Below are 18,191 nucleotides of genomic sequence, written 5' to 3'. Positions count from 1 at the left end.
CTGGTTTAATCTCTAGAGAACACTTGTCAAAATCAGTGAATATCTCATCTGCTACTTTTTTTTTTTTCAACAGGAATAACAAACATGAACCTTGTTTAGAGCAAGGAGAGATGAATTGAGCTATTCACACACACACAGTACAGACAGGTAGTGGATCATGAGGAGATATTCACACAGTACAGACAGGTAGTGGATCATGAGGAGATATTCACTGATTTTGATAACAAGCGTTCTCCAGAATCACTGACTAAATAAAAGGTAAAAATCTTAAATAAAAAAAGTTGTTGAATATTATATTACCCCCCCCCCCCTCTCTAATTATTAGGAACAAATGATCAAATCAATGTAAATATAATAATGTAACTTAATTTGAACAGGGACAATGTACCAAAGAAAAATTAAAGCTGCAGTGTGTAACTTTGAGAAGTGAAACATTTTCTAAGGTTTATTCTCATAACTGAATAAACAAACTTTTCTCACAGGAAAATGCGATCCCTGGAACACTGTTTGAAGTTAGAAAGCTTCCGAGGGGGCGCCCTTAGCTCAGTTGGTAGGGCGTCCCCCCCCTATGGGCCCTTAGCTCAGTTGGTAGGGCGTCCCCCCCCATGGGCCTCGGCCAGCAGCGGACCCGGGTTCGATTGCAGCCCGCGGTCGTTCTCTGCATGTCACTCCCCTCTCTGCCCCATTTCACCTCTGTCTCTACACTATCAATAAAGCATAAAAATGCAAAAGAAAAATCTTAAAAAAAAAAGAAAGCTACCTGAAAAGTTACTGTTTCACTGTTGTTGTTTACAGCAGCAGGGCCCACAGTTTGGTTTACAAACATATTCTAGTCTTACGTTTGGTTCCAGGTTCCTCAAAATAATTTAGTTTTGATTCATGATGATAGAATTATCCAATACTAAGAATTACATGTAGAGAAAATATGTTTAGTAAACTAACTGCAGGCTCTGTGAATGTAAACAAACCCCCTCCTCTGAAACTACACAGTGACCCTTTAACCTTGTTTAGGGCAGGGAGAGATGTATTGTGTACCAGGTTTTAGCAAATTGCTGTTTTCCACCTGTAGTGATGTATTTATGTTTAGGTTACAACTAACCTGTTTAATAATCTTAACTCTGTGTTTTTATGTCAAAGTATTGAGACTTTTTTTAACATTACGACATTTTAACACATGAAGGCTGATGTAGTTAATACAATATAAAAAGCTCTGTCACTCCGTTCTGCTCACTTCTCTCATTGACTAGTTTTTATATCTGAAATATCACAGGTGAAATAAACTATTTGTATATTATTTTAAATACAAATTTGAGGCACTTGTACTTTGTATCTTTGTACCTCACTCTCCGGATTAAAAGCTTGGATGTTCATAAGCCAGCAGTGTCAAAATAATTCAAATTGGCTCCATAATTACATATTAATGAAAAAACTGTTGTAGTCCAATATTATTCTGCATTTTCTAATGTACTTTAGCTTCTCTAAAAATGGTGAAATAATTTCCTTTGACACCCCGTACCTGTATCTGAATATAAACTAGGAAAGTCTGAACACAAGTAGAGCTGACTTTAAACTGCTGCATTTTAATCAAACCAACATATTATTAAAATATTTATACAAGTATGCAAGTAAATCTATACACACATCACCCAGACGAGATTGAGACCTGACATCATCTTGGTCTCAGAGGCCACAAAACAACTAGTCTTGCTGGAGCTGACAGTTCAATGGGAGGAGAGGATGGAGGAGGCTCAAGAAAGAAAGAGGGAGAAGTACCAGGAGCTGGTGGAGGATTGTCAGAGAAACAGGTGGAAGACCAGGTGCATGCCAGTGGAAGTGGGCAGTCGGGGGTTCGCCAGTCATTCCCTGAGCAAAGCCTATGGCACACTGGGAATAACAGGTGCAAACCGAAGAAGAGCCATAGGAAACAACGTGGAGGCAGCGGAAAAAGCCTCCAGATGGCTCTGGTTGAAGAGGGGAGAGCAGTGGGGGCAGTAGCATGCCGCTTGGACACAGACCGGGGTCTGATCAGCCTCGGTCGGGTCGCCTGGAGGAGGGTGTCTGTTGTAAGACCCGAAACACCCAGTGATTCCAGGATACAACACTGATGATGTGTCCAAGCCTGTGCATCAGTAGATGTATTGTTAACTATAACTCAAATAAACTAAACTTTCAGACCAATGAAGGTAAATACTGGAAACGGCTCAAAGTGTTTAAATCTGAGCAATAAAAACTTCTGTCTGGTTTTATTACGACTTAAAGCAGTTGTTTGTTTTTTGCTTTCCTTATGTTGATATTGGAATGACACCAACAAGATTAATGAAACGTCCAGAGATGCTTTGCAGTGATGTTTAATGACAAAGGAATCAGACAAATTACATGGCATGAAATCTGTCTTCATTCAGTTGCAGATTTAATCATTTATGACTTGTATGCTTTTATATGAAGGAAACTGAGAAGTTAAGATACTTTGCTGCAGTGATTCAGATTAAGATTATAATCTTTTAAATGCAAAAAATAAAAAACCCTGCATTAGCATCATGTAGATGAAGATGTTTGTGTGTTACATGGTGAAAAGCATATGGCCACTGAAGGTGGTTTGGTGGTCGGTGTCGTCATACACTATTGCACCTCTCCACAGATGCACAAACACAACATCTCCAGCCTCCAGGAGCAGAGAGACGCCGTTAGAAGCAGTCGCTCCACCGGACGACTGGTTCTCATATGCAGTGAAGATGTTCTCTGAGTTCTTCACCAACACAGCAGCATTATAACCTCCGTATCCAAAGACGTGCCACTCAAAGTGATAGGCTCCTCTCAGCGGCGCAGTGAAGGCACCTGTGGAACGTTTTTTTTTTTCATTTTAAAGCAAGACACTGCAGGTGAATAAGGTAAACAATTAAATGTGTAGATATTACCATGAAACCTTGTAAAATAGAACCTTGAAATAATTTGCATATTTGCAAAAATCAAATCAATTATTTCGTAAATTTGCATCTCTTTTTAAAACCCAAAATCTAGATGTTGGATGAAGCCAGAGTTAAAATCTATAATTTTTTCAACGTATTAGTTTCCAAAGTTTTTACAGAACAGATTTTGGATAAAGACTTTTTCATTTTATAAATCATAAAAATAATAGATACAGCTCATAAAAAAATGCTTTTTCAGCATGTTTGTAAGAAGAAAATGTCTCATAAATCAGACAGTGAACAACATATGAACAAATCCTTCTGTAATAACCTTCAGAATAGTGCTGAGAATGATTACGGAAAGTTTGGTTCATATAAGTGCTTTAGAAGTTGAGATTTTCGGTTCAGAGGATACTAATGTTGAAATAATGGCTGTTAATAATATGGTTGTTTAGGAGAAATAATGTAATGGAGGCTAAAAAGACACACATCTCAAAGTTAACCATTGCTTTAAATTGAATTATGGATTTGCCAAAACTGAAATGTCTAGTTCAGGTACCTGTGACTGGGCTGTAGGCGTTTCCAATGTTGGTGACGACGTGTTTGTAGACCAGAGGAGTGTTTTGGTTAAAGGGTCCAATGGTTTGACTGCCAGAAGCCACCAGAGAGGTCGAGAAAGCCACCTGTTTACCTGAGAGAGAGAGAGAGAAATATATTTAGCTGTTTATCGTCTATCGATCAATTAACATTTATTTAGGTCCAAACTGCTTTACATCAAGGAAACAATCAAATGTAACATACAGTAAAAAGAGAAAAGTTTACACAACAGCAGGAGGAAAATGTAACAGTGCTAGTGTGTATTAAAAGTCTTTCTAAATAAATATGTTTTCAGGTTAGATTTAAACTGGTCTGTGTCTGTGATGGAGTTAATGTCAGGGGGAGACATGTTCTATAGCAGGGGTGTCCAAACTTTTTTCACTGAGGGCCACATACAGAAAAATCTACGAAGGACCGGGCCACTTTGCAAACATAACACATTTATCAGAACATGTAGCTGCTCTGATGTTTAGTTTCATAGTGTCTTCGTAAATTGTAATCCTTCTTCACGGCAACACTTTCCTTAAAAAGACACATTTCCCCTCTTGTAAAATGCCAATGATATACCCTGCTTTTGCATCCAATGTCCAGCTGGGTGAAAATAGTAGCCAGCCGAGATCCCGACCCTCCTAGGCCATTATATTTTTTTAAACTTTTTAAAGTGAAATGCATGAATCTGGTGCACATGTAGTGCAAACCTCCACACGTGCGTGACTGTTTACTCGGCACACGCCCACTCCACAGATCGCCCACACCTCTCTTCCTCTGCACTCATCTCAGATTACCATTCGAGTCTCCAGCACCCCCTACCAGGCCCGGTTCTAGAAAGTCAGACTTGGGTGGGCCTGTAGAAATTTTGGGTGGGCAGTGCACACTGGGCAGAGAGACCGAAGATGCGAGCGCGCGTAGAGCGCGCGAGCAGAAATTTTTTGCCCTTGTAAGATCTCTGCGTCTGATTTTTGGCACATTTACTGTGAATTGTGTAGAACACAATATGCAAACAAACTTTGACTGTTGTTGTGTGGGAGATTTGATTCTTGGATGTTTTTATTCCAAAATGTTTATGAATAACATATAATATACATTATATACAACATAATGTATCTTTTTTTTATCGCAGTATTAACTGTAGGCAGCCTGAGCTGATAGAAGAGAAAGCTTTGGGACTGGGCAACCTGGATTGTGGTAGTCCAGAGCTATATACTACACGCTATATAGATATAAAGTCCACTATTGCGATGTCCAGCTGGGTGAAGATAGTAGCCAGCCGAGGTCACGACCCTGCTAGGGGGGTCCGGGGGTATGCCCCCCCGGGAGATTTTTTTTTACCTTTTTAAAGTGAAATGCATGAATTTGGTAGCCTGGCATTCCCAGACCTGCCACTAGGCGCTGGCAAATTAAATTTGCTGCGCGTGTTGGTCTGGACACGCTCCGTTGAAGCTTATCAAGAAAACCAGAAATCTGGGCTCACGTTTCAATTGGTTCTATCTAATATGGGCGCGCCAGAGCCCTTTGTATGGTGCTCTGGGGAGGACGTAACCGGATGACGACAGTGACGTGCATGCGACGTCGAAGCCGTGATAGTAAACATCAGAGATGGCTGCGGATATGTTGTGTGAGTTTGAGACTGCTTTGGCCTCGACCCTTAACGATTTGGAAGACGGCACTCAAATCTTTCATTAGCAAGTAAGTGGAATGTTCTATTTTGCCGACCGACAACGGCAAACGTTTAATTTAACAGTTTAACAGCTGTTCGCTAAACGAAAGGGGCTTACGTCGCCTTGTGCATCGCTCTGATTGGTTGTAGTGCTATCCAACTGCGTGCAGTGGCATTTGAAATGCACGAGTAGGAGCCGCCCCTTGAGTTGGAAATTACTATTGATCGTCGCCAGACCCTCTATCGTTCAAGATATCAGGGTCTGGATTTCCAGGCTATGAATTTGGTGCACTTTGAGAGGAAAATTAAGAGGCTAAATCTGAGGAATTTTGTGTGAACAAATAATTTGGAGACACTGGGTCGGATGAATTAGAAGCTATTGAAGAAAGACACATGGATTTTCCATAGAAATATATAAATTAGAAATAAAATATTATGCAGGGTCCTCTGGGTTGGGCTTTGTGCTCTTTTTCTTTTACGGGACACATTTCTCTGTAATATAATGAATACATTTAAATGCAGTGAGAGGAACGAAGCAGAAGAACTCTGTTGTCCAGTTATAATTTTTTCCACAGACGAGGCTCAAATAGGCTATAGACTATGCACAGTGCATGGGCAACTGAGGGCAGCCCCATTTTCAAATATTTTTAAATAAACTCAATACACACTGTGCATGCCATGGACTTGAATGTGACGTGATCAATTAACCTCGGATTACCTCCCAGATAAACTGATTCAATCATTAAGCTATTAATCTACCAAAACATTGTATTCCTTTTATTGTATGATAATTCAGGGGTTGACACTAAGGTTTCAAAAGCACTTGCCCATAGGGCAAGTACAGGTAATGTTTTACTTGCCCGAATGTCGTGTTCACTTGCCCAAAAAAACTGTTAAACAATGATATATATAGGCTAATTAAATTATACATTTTAGCGAACCGTATCTCTTAAATGCAAACACAGCTTACTAGTCTCATCCTGACCACATACAACCAACAACAATTCATATAAGCCTAGATATCATGACATCACACTACACCAAGCGCTTGGTCCTGCTGCAGCATCGTAAAAGGGCCTCTTTTTGCTATGCACCTGGCCTGGTTTTGGGGGTCTCAGAAAACTCAGTCTAGCTCAGAGTCAAGCTGAAGGTAAGCTTCCACACAAAAGTGTTCAGAAAAATGTAACTTATTTTACTTATTTAAAACGGTCACATTGTGCGAAAAAGTGATAGTCTGCCATAAAATGATTAAAGTCCACCATGTTAAAGCTATTGCCCAGTTATACTGTAAGTAGGGAGGGGAATCATTAATTTCTATTCATATTGATACCATTATAAAGACTCCACAATCCAAATCTTTATCGATACTTTTCTATTATTTTGTTTAAAGAGAACTGGTATTATTGCTTTAATTGCTTATAAGATTAGAAGAGCTAAGGATAGGACTTTAAACAGGTCATAATTCCATATTTAGGCCTACTAATAATGTTATATTGCTGGGGAAACAAGTTTTTCACCCAAACTGTAGCCTATTATTCAAGCTTCTCACGAAAAACTTACATTTCTTTTTTTCTTGATGTTACATCATGATGTCATTTTATTGACCTGTGCCTAATAATCATTTTACTGAGCCGACCTGAACACATCACATTTGAACCGTTTGCGATTTTTTTTAAAGCCACAACTAGTTCTTATCCTGCAGATTTTAATATGGATTTAAAAACTATCACATTTTTTAACTGCGGGACTTGCTACACAGTCTCTCGTTTGCGTTTGTTGATCACCGCTGCTTTGAATGAATGATGAGACGGTGCCGAGCCCGACTGCAGCATGGTCTGCAGCAGCTGCAGCGACTCAGCGGACGTATTTTTATTTTTTTTTTTTGAGACAGAGTTGAAGCGGGTTGAAGGAGTTTCCTCAAGACAGTCGAAGGTACAACACTTTTTACAGTCTATGATGCAGACCAGTGATGGAATAATTCGCCAAAGTAGGCCTGATTAGTTGAAGATGACTCTACTCGATATTTAAAATTACATCATGTGACCTACTGGACTCCATAGTGGTATCGATAAGCTCAAACGTTATTGATTTCTGGGGTTTGAATATAGCGGAACCAGGTCCGTAGCCTAATAGAGCCGGCTTTCGGAACGTAGACAGCGAAACTGCGCGCACACAGGCTGTTGTGTGTGTGTGTGTGTGTGTGTGTGAGTGAGAGAGAGAGAGAGAGAGAGAGCGAGCGAGAGAGAGAGCGTGATGCTGCTGGCTGCCGCGCGCAGCTGCTCAATAGTAAATATAGCCGATCTATTTTGTGTGAGTTAGCGGGGAAAAAATTGTTTTGCAGACTCTAAAACACATGAATAAATAGCTTAGACTACTGACAACTCATCTAAAATCCACTTGCCCGGTCGGGAAACCAAAAAGCAATATCAACTTGCCCGAACATTATTTTCACTTGCCCCGGGCAAGCGGGCAAGCGTTAGTGTCAACCACTGTAATTTACATTTACATAATATGATGTTGGTATCAAACACACAAACTAAAAAAAAAAAAAACTAAAAAAAAAAATTGGGGGGGCCGTCCTGGCAGTGGGGACCCTAAAGGCCAGGACACACCAGTCCGACATGTTACGACTACGCAAAAAATGGAGTCGGCCGTTTCAGGAATCTCCAGTCTTCCCGTCGCGGCCAAAGAACACACCGAGACGACTGTTTATTTTCCGTATGCTCGCGGGACGTAATGTCTCCACAACAGCAGGCGGCGCTAATCTGTATTGTGGCCCGAAAAAATACGAAAGCCGGAAATGATTGGACATCTCTCTAGAGCATAAACATAGATAGAAATACGTATTTATATTTATGGACCATAAGAGCACAATTTTTAGCAGAGAGTGTCGAGCATGGTGTCGAGCAGTCAACAAGGGTTGATGCATGTGAGTACTCTCAAAACGAAACGAACAAACACATTAAAACGATGGCTAGCTGTTGTTAGCTGTTTGTGCTACCCGCCTCACTTCCGGGCTTCACTGATTCGCTAGCCCTCCTCCAATCAAATTGCTCCAAATGAAAGACGGTCGGCCGGCTCAAAACAAGCCCGACGACCTCTACGTCGGCCGACGTCACGGCACACACCAAACAGATTCGTCTTTTTTTTTGACGACGGCGATTATCGGGCTGGTGTGTCCTGGCCTTAAGCAACCGCTCATTTCGCTTATGCCTCGGGCCGGCTCTGCTGACCAGTGACCACTATAAGCGGGTGGGTAACTTGGCGGCAGGCTGTCCTGCCCACCCAATAATAATTATTTTTTTTTTTGATTGGGTGGGCACAGCCCACATTTGGGTGGGCACGGCCCACCCTGAACCCTGGCTACAACCGGCCCTGCCCCCTACTGTCCACCTCCGGCATCACCATGTAAAATACTGATTACTTCACCTCCCCATAGTCAGTCTTTCAGTTCATTATTAAACCCTCCTCATATGCTACAACCACAGCTAGCAGATTCACTCCACCAGCAGTGCAAGGTCATCAAACTGAGGAACCCAGTAATGAAAAAGCATCGTGCTACAAACATTTTTCAAACACTCAATCAAGCAAAAACAGTCTGGGATCCAAAGTGCAAGCCTGGTGGTTTATTTGGGGGACACTTAAACATCAGGAGCATGACTCAAAAACACGAACAACTACAACATATATTAGGCAATTCTAATGTGGACTTCTTAGGTCTGACAGAAACATGGCTCACCCGCTCCTCTCCAGGGGCCTCATTTATAAAGCTTTGCGTGGGATTCACGTGGAAGCTGGCGTACGGAAGAAATGTAGGATGTACGTGCGAACAAAAATATTCGGATTTATAAAACAGTGCGCACTCACGTCCTACGCCTGTTTCCCTTTATAAATCACAATCAACTCTAAATGTGGCGCAGCCTTTGCGGGCTTCACGTACCGCCCATATTTACCCATACATAGTCATCGACACGCCCGAATTAATATCATTTACTGAGTGCATGAAGGCGGTAGTGGCAATCGCCGACTGAAAGGGAAATGGAAAAATAAACTCCACACGGTGTGGATCACTGCGGTCACCCCGAAGTAGCCGTTGGAGAAGTGGCGAACAGGGAAAATATAATTTGGTGGCACAGTGTGAGCGTAAAGGCGATAGAGTGCAGCCTGTGGCGATCTCTGTGAACGCTGTGGCCGAAATAAAAAGAAGTGATCCGACATAAAAGTGGACGCAAACAAGTGCATATCCTCACTCACACAACAGTGTTTGTGCCACGAGCGGGGGACACTGAGACCCCCCATGAGATACAGATTCGGAGAATTCATCCCGGGGCAGTGACGGGCGGCGGAGGGTTAATAATAAACTTCACAGTCCCTTTCAAAACACAATCGCGACGTGCTTAAACACAAAGAAAAACACATAAATAAAACGGACTAAAAGCCGTGAAAAAAATCACAGTAGCCTATGTGATGTACAGTATGGCTTATCATTAGTGTATGAAAAGGTGCACTCCTGTCTGCCTGACTGAGGCATCGAGAACAGCGTCAGTGTAAAAGTAATAGGCTGTATTCCACCTCAATATTATCAGAATTAATTCCACAACATGCAGATAGGTTATTCTTTAATAACTGCAGAGCTTATTCGAACGTTGCTATTTTGTTTTTATTTGCACTCATATGTCTTCGTTTGTAGGCTATTTAAGATCCTAATTCGTTTTGTTTTTGTTGGTATCACTCCATGGAAAAATCCGTGGAGGCATTTGTTCATTAGTTGTAAGAATGGCTTCATCCGTTTTGCAAAGGAACTCCCAATATATGATAGACCTACATGGCTTATAATAGGCCTATCTGGATAAATTTTACACAAACACATTCGTTCTCGCACTTCATACATGTGCCGACGGAGTCGCCGTTTCTCCTTTCTCCACTTTCTGTGCGTACGCATGGGTCAGAGTTTGCGTGGAGGACCGCACATCTTCCCGTCAAGTTTGGTTTTTATAAATCCCAATATTTGCTTAGAAATTGGCGTGCCCTCTTTTGGGCGTACGCAACGTTTATAAATGAGGCCCCAGAAGCTGTGATAAATATACCTGGATACAACACCTTTAGAAGAGACAGGGGTAAGGGCAGGGGTGGGGGGGTTCTCCTATATATTAAAGACACCTTAAAATGTAAGCAAATTGAATGGCCTAGTGAAGTTGGACTTGAATGTATTGGTGTCACTATTTCTCTTTCCTCTGAAATGTCATTTATTGTAATTTGTATTTACCGGAAGCCATCTGCAAAGATAGATTTTTATGATCAACTAAAACTTCTTCTGGACAATTGTAATTTGAACAAAGAGTTAATTATCATGGGTGACTTGAATATTAACTGGGATGATAAGAAGGATAGAAAAAATCTCAAACAAATTACTGACCATTTTAATCTTAAACAAATAGTAGATAAACCCACCAGAATAACTGCTCATTCCTCAACCAGAATAGACTTGTTGTTTACAAATCATCCTGAAAGAATTAAAAAAAACCTACAATCTATTAACAGGAATTTCGGATCATAATATAATTTTGTTCTCTCGAAAACTCTCAAAAACAAGATTTCCCAACTCATACACAACTAGAAGTTGTTATGAGTACATTCCACAAAACCAAATTCCAAGTCTGGAAGCAGCTCTCAAAGAGAGTGACTGGAGTGAAACTTTCATGAGTGAAAATATAGAAAATGGTTGTGATATATTTGGTTTAAAACTAAATGAAATAATGTCACCATTTCTGAGAAAGGGAAAACAAAGAAACAATAAAAGGAATCCATTGCCCTGGATAGATGAAGAATGCAGAAAACTAATGAAAGACAGAGATCTGTTACTTAAAAAAGCATTAAAATCAGGTCTGACCACAGATAGACAGAGATTTACCGCAATTAGAAATAAAGTAATAAGCACAATGCGGAGGGCGAAGGCGAATTTCTTCATTACCATTATTGAAGACGCAAAAGGAAATAATAAGGTTATATGGCAAAATATTAATAAATTAATTGGTAGGCAACCTAAAAATGGCAATGATAACTTTGTAATAAAACTTAACAATGTACCTGTGCAAAATCCATCAACTATAGCCACTTCAATGAACAAATACTTTATGGATTCTGTTAACGAGATAACACAACAGTTTACCCCCCCTAACTGTATATATAACCCTCTTAATCCCAATCATGCAGCGTTTAAGATAGCGGAAATATCTGAAGTAGAGGTGATGAACATTATTAACTCCCTTAAACGGTCAAAATCAAAAGATGTGTCTGGACTCGACACAAATTTTATAAAATTGTATAAAGACTCACTCATCTCACCAATTACACATTTGCTTAATTTATCCTTTAAACAAAGTGTAGTGCCCTCAGCGTGGAAGCTTGCTGTTATCACCCCAATTTTTTAAATCTGGTGATAAAACAGAAATGGCAAGTTACCGACCTATCAGTATTCTACCCGTAATTTCCAAAATAGCAGAGAAGTGGGTCGCAAAACAACTGAATATACACATAGTGTTCTTATCTCAAAATTAACTTGTTACAATTTTTCCCAGGAAGCATTACTGTGGTTTGAATCGTACTTATCAATTAGAAAACAATGCGTGTCCATCTCTGGCAACACATCTTCTTACCTTGACTGTCCAACAGGGGTCCCACAAGGGAGTATTTTGGGACCTATTTTATTCACTATGTATATAAATGACCTACCGGAAGTGTGTAGAAATGTAAACATCCAAATGTATGCTGACGATGCAGTTGTTTTTACACAGGGCAGGAATACTCATGAAGTTTCACAAATTTTAACAACAGCCATGACCCAAGTGCAAAGCTGGGTCAAAGATTCATGTCTCCAACTAAACGCAAAGAAAACAGTCTGCATGATGTTCACTAAACAGCCAACCAGCCTTCAGCAGTCTGGCGTTTACCTGGACGGTGTAGAACTTAGTTTAGTTAATGAGTTTAAATATTTGGGCCTAACATTGGACCCAACATTAACATTTAAAAAACATATCAAACAATTAACAAAGACTGTAAATTTTAATATATACAATTTCAGACAAGTAAGATCCTTCATGACTACTAATGCTGCTTGAATGTTTTTACACTCGATGATTTTTTCACATATTGAATACTGTATAACCACATGGTCACTTGCTGCTGTCACTCAAACCAATACAATCCCTTTTTAAAAAGGCCATAAAAATCTTTGACAAAAAGCCATTTTCGTTTCACCATTGCATTGTTTTAGATAAACATCATTTATTAAATTTTCATAACTTTGTTTATTTTAGAAATGCATGTTTTATATATAAAATTTTGCACAGACTTGCTCCTCCACCTTTGAAAGATTTTATTAAGCTGAAGTCTGCGAGTGGGACTGGCACCAGGGCCACAGCCCGAGGAGACTGGGACGTCCCATACAGACGCACCAGGGCCACAGCCCGAGGAGACTGTGACGTCCCATACAGACGCACTACATTCGGACAAACTGTTCTGTCAGTCAAAGGAACTAAATATTGGAATACTCTCCCACTCACAATAAGAGACTCACAAAATTATTCAACCTTCAAAACACACCTCAAACAGTGGATAAAAGAAAACCAAGTCTGTGACCACCTTTAAACTCTTTTATTTTCTTGTGTTATTTGTGCCTTTGTATATGTAGGCTATTCATTTGTGCCTTTGTATATGTAGGCTATTCTTTTTTTTAACCTGTATTTCTTTGCATGCCAGGGACAACAGATTAAATCTAGCATTTTTGCTAAAATCTGGCATTTTTACAGCTGTAAATGTTACAGCTGTTCATGAATATGCACTGTCCCTAACAAATAAACAAACTTTGAGAGGAAAATTAAGAGGCTAAATCTGAGAATTTTTGTATGAAAAAAATGGAGACACTGTGTCAGATGAATTAGAAGCTATTGGAGAAGGACACATGGATTTTCAATAAAAATATTACTTTAAAATAAAATATTATACAGGGTCCTATGGGATGGGCTTGGTGCTCTTTTTCTTTTATGGGACAAAGTATTTCTCTGTAATATAATGAGTGCATTTAAATGATTTAAAAATTAAAAGGGCCATATTAAATTTTATTTTTAAAATGTGCCACGGGCCAATCAATCAGTTTTGACACCCCTGCACTAGTGGGTTAACTAAGAAATTAAAAAAAAAAAAAAATATATACATATATATATATATATATATATATATATATTTCTTTTTTCAAAGGGCCATATTACATTATATTTTTAAAATCGGCCGCGGGCCAATAAAAAGCGGGCCGCGGGCCGCAGTTTGGACACCCCTGTTCTATAGTCTCGGGCAGCAACTGTTGAAGTGCGATCACCCCAAAGTTTGTACCTCGACCGTGGGACTTTAAAAAAAGTTGCTTGGATGACCACAGTGACCTGCTGTCACTTTAGCAGGATTTTTTAGTAATGGAAATATATTCTGGGTAGGTATGTTTGAACATGTTTTTGTTAGAGGAGATGTGATTAATCCACAAACCTTGCAGCTGTTTCTTCAGCTCATCAACCTCAGTCTGCTGATTCGCTGCTTGTCCTGAAATAAAACGAGAGAGAGAGAGAGAGAGAGAGAGAGAGAGAGAGAGAGAGAGAGAGAGATATTCTGTGAACACAACACTGGTATCATTATTCTCTGTAGTTCATCTATCCATCAATCAACATTTGTTTATAAAGCCCTTTACTGCAACCAGCAGGTCCAAACTGCTTTACATCAAGGAAACAATCAAATGTAACATACAGTAAAATGAGAAAACTTTACACAACAGCTCAAGATTTTTTTAGTAAGGAAAATATATTCTGGTTGAAAATGTTTGAACATGTTTTTGTTAGAGGAGGAGACGTGATTAATCCACAAACCTTGCAGCTGTTTCTTCAGCTCATCAACCTCAGTCTGCTGATTCGCTGCTTGTTCTGAAACAAAACAACAGAGAGAGAGAGAGAGAGAGAGAGAGAGAGAGAGAGAGCGAGAGAGAGAGAGAGAATATATTCAGCTGTCTGTGAACACAAAACTGGCATCATTATTCTCTGTAGTTCATCATCTATCCATCAATTAACATTTATTTATGAAGCCCTCGTACTTCAGTACGGTACAGGGCAACTTTGCCTGGTGTGAGTGCGCCCTTAGAAGAAGTTGCTTGGATGACCACAGTTAGATTTAAACTGAGCTGGGTCTGTGATGAGAGAGGGAGAGATGATTTCCACGCACCTTGCAGCTGATCCCCCTGTTTGTCCAGTTTTGCTGCTTGTTCTGAAAATATAAATACAACGTTTGATTCCACTTCAAAAGCGTTTACATTGTGCTTGATTTTCTTTCTCACTGTTATTTTAATAGTCATCCCTACAATTTATATGAGACTGTCCACCACGACCCATTACGTCCAAGCGTAACATACATTTAAAAACAATTGCTTAAGGATTCTCGTTCGTCTGAGGTGGAAGTGGAATATTTCCTTGCAAATTTCTCCGGATGAAAATATTCAAAAACAATCGTTCAGCCTACAAGTAGCTTATGCTCCAAATCCCAATCGCGCACAGTGACGTAGGGAAGGAGCAACTGTACTCAGGACCAGATCTTTAGGTGTTGTGTTAGTACAGGCCAGCGGGGGAGTGGGGAGGGGGGAGGGGGGGCAATCGTACTTGAGTACGGTACAGGGCAACTTTGCCTGGTGTGAGTGCGCCCTTAGAAGAAGTTGTTTGGATGACCACAGTTAGATTTAAACTGGGCTGCGTTTATGATGGTGTTAATGTCAGGGGGGGGACATGCGACCACCCCAAAGTTTGTACCTCGACCGAAAAAAAAAATATATATATAGGGGAGAGTGGCCTAAGTTGTGCATTTTGGAAGTTGTGCCACCCCTTGTTTCTAGAAAACCGTGGAAGAAATTGGAAATGTGACCACATATTTAAGAAGAGCCATCCATTTGACTCATCCTGTAAAGAAGGGAGACACAAGGAATAAGATATAAGCACATTTAATCTCAAAAAACTGTGTTTTGCCTTTCAAAGTAAAATTTCCATGATCAAGGTTTTTTGATTATTGTGTCTGAACAATTATAGACACGTTTGAAAACATTTGACACATGTTTTAGTGCTTTGGTATGCTACATTTTGAGTCTATACAGTTAGCACGATGTCAGCCCTAAATTGCTGCATCATGCTTATTATCCAAATTTCTGGGATTGGGGTGATTTGTGCCAAAGGGCCTGGGTGAGTTATAAGTAAGTAAGTAAGTAAAATGTATTTATAAAAGCACATTTATGACATTTTGCACTGTCCAAAGTGCTGTACATAGTGCATTCAGTAGGTAAACAATGAAGGTAAAATAACAATAACCAAAATAAAAGACGTAAAGCCCATACATCCACATAAACACAGATAGTAGTGCAGAGGTAAGATAGTTAATGGGGAGGAAACACCAGGATGTACATATGGGTTTTGAGCCTTGATTTAAAGGCATAAATGTAGGGGAATCACATTTGTCAGGTGGCAGTTGGTTCCACAAGCACGGAGCAACTAGTGCAAAGTACATTTCTGAGAGTTGTGCCAGTGGCATGGCTGTATACGCTGGTCACCGAAAGAAAGTGATTGTCTACAGTAGCTCAGAAGAGAGTGACATCTCAATTCCACTTAACGACACCACTGATGAGAGTTCAGATGGCCAGAAAGATGATGATGGTGACTTTGTCATTGTGAGCTTTGCAGGTAAAACCATTAGATCTGCTAGGCCTTGTTTAAGAAAATTGTCCTTCAATCTTTGTCAACTATTTACTTTATTTACTTTAAATACACCTTAATTAAGTGATTGTCTAATGGATTTGTCTTGCATTACAGTTTATGAGATATATATCAATGGCACAATTCACCCCATGGTATTCTTTCCAACCGCACAATTTACACCACACTGGGGGCAAGTTGTGCATCAAGACAACTTTTTTTCCGAAAGCTATATTTCTTCAACAGTTTATTCCAGATCCAAAGTTTGTATTGCCAGGGATGCACAACACCCTGAAATATATGTACATATTTGAGTTGGAGACTTTACTGTCAAGGCCTTACTTTAAAGTCACTTTGAGTGAAAAGTTGCACAACTTAGGCCACTCTCCCCTAATCTGCTTGAAAATCCACAGTGAAAATGTTTGAACAGGTTTTTGTTAGAGGAGGAGACGTGAATCCACAAACCTTGCAGCTGTTTCTTCAGCGTCTCAACCTCAGTCTGCTGATCTGAAAACAAACACAGATAAAGTTTAAGAGAGAGAGGGAGGGAGGAAGGGAGAGAAAGAGACACAGATGCAGGCCTGCCCCCCAAGTGGCTGGGCCCCTGAAAACCTCCAGTTAAATAACACTTAAAAATCAACATCAACAACAGATTCTTCACACAAAAATGAAAACAAGGCGGTTCTCTACATGAATAACCAAACCAACCTACCCTTCAAAACTATAAAGTTGGCCTACAGTATGTTTGTTTGCAACATTTAGGCTTAGTTCATTCTGCTTTCATAGCAAAATTACTGAAATCATTACAAAAAAGTTCTTGATCTTTGAACTCAAATCTGTTCCTTCAGTTATTTCTAACTTCTTTGTGCCTTGTATCTTTCTTTGCATTAAGAACTTTTTAGGTCTATTTTTATTTTTTTATTTTTAGAAACAATACAGAAAGCAGGACCTTGGGGGTTACGGCAATAATTAAAACAGGATGATGCTGCTCGTCAGCTTCATTGTGGTAGGACCCGGCTGGTTGGTCGATTGGCCAGGTTTTCTGAAAAACTGGTCAGACCTGGCTGGCCGTGTCAACCTGAAGACTTATGTCAAAGCCTTTAGAAGTTATTGTCCCCAGTCTCACATTACCCCGTTCTCCCCTACTATTGCCTTAGAAAAAATAGCCCAGCTTTAATAGTTGAGCACATTTACAGGTCAAGCCTTGTATAAAGCAAGCAGTTTTGCCCACTCCCATATACATAAGTGTTTAAACTTGAACATTTTCCCTAAATTTGGAACAAACAACTCTTAACCACTACACCACGAGCAAACAAATACCAATTACAACTTTTAAGACTTCATCTACTTCCATTGCTAGAAAAAAACTTAAAGTTGTGAACCAATTCATCTTTGTAGCACACTATTAGCCTGACAGACACTGTACCTTTATTCTCTGCTTGCAGGTATCTCATCTCCACCTTTGTCTCAGCCAGTGAGGCGGTGAGCTCTCTCAGTGCAGCGTGGATGTCCTGTAGGTCCGACAGAATCTCATTCTCATTGGTGTAGACGGAGCAGACGAGCATCAAAAGCACAAGGACCTTCATCATGACGCTGATGGTTGAACTGTGTGATGTGTTAACCTGTGATGTGTTTATGTAGAACAGCAGAAAGAGGCGTGGACGAAAAGGATGTGGACGAATGAAAATGGCTAACAACTCTTCAGGCAAGTATTTGTCTAGACTGATGAAACTGGATAAAACCAGTTTACCTTGTTGTGCCTACAGCAGTGCTTAAAAGTACAATAGAAACCTATGAGGAAAAGTGAGGCCTACTTCCCCTTTTCAAAGCCTGATAAGGAACTCTTGGGGCCTACATGGGTAAAATAAAGCCTGGATTTGAGTTTTCTGGAGGCAAAACCCCCCAGAACAAGGGGTCATAAAACGAAGGAACCCAGCCCTAGTTTCATCACTCCTGATAAGGTTTTGTACCCCCATTGGCTGAAATCTTCCAGTCAACCATGTGACCATGCTATGATAAAACCAGCAAGCACCCCAAAATCACCGCCTTTCGCAGTGGATCCATCCACAAAGCGGGTGTTTGCAAACTTTAAACTGAGCTCACAGACTGCTGGCCTGCAGTCTCTATCTTCCCGGATCTGAAGGAAGTTTCACCAAAGGAACTTCATCCTACCACGGCTGCAGAAACTCAGCCGTGCTTTCCTCCCTACCAGTCGGAGAAGAAGCCCAGCGTCACTGAACGCAACAGACAGTAAACTGCCTTACC

The 18,191-nt window shown here is 40.2% G+C and overlaps 1 long non-coding RNA gene across 2 annotated transcripts; it reads right to left on the bottom strand.

The window, feature by feature from the left end:
• Positions 1 to 2,534: 2,534 nt before the first annotated feature.
• LOC307270451 lies at positions 2,535 to 16,435 on the bottom strand. 2 transcript variants are annotated; one of them, XR_013845547.1, is made up of 4 exons: positions 16,392 to 16,435; positions 14,070 to 14,123; positions 3,466 to 3,597; positions 2,535 to 2,835 (listed from the first exon to the last, which is right to left on the bottom strand). It is a non-coding gene; the product is annotated as an uncharacterized lncRNA (long non-coding RNA). The 2 variants fall into 2 exon arrangements; XR_013845548.1 differs by lacking the exons at positions 14,070 to 14,123; positions 16,392 to 16,435 and adding an exon at positions 13,696 to 13,747.
• Positions 16,436 to 18,191: the final 1,756 nt, after the last annotated feature.

This window comes from Ammodytes marinus (assembly GCF_949987685.1).
Source record: "Ammodytes marinus genome assembly, contig: scaffold_104, whole genome shotgun sequence".
NCBI lineage: Eukaryota > Metazoa > Chordata > Actinopteri > Uranoscopiformes > Ammodytidae > Ammodytes > Ammodytes marinus.
Note: the sequence above shows the minus strand (reverse complement) of the source record. Positions and strands in the feature narration are given on the sequence as shown.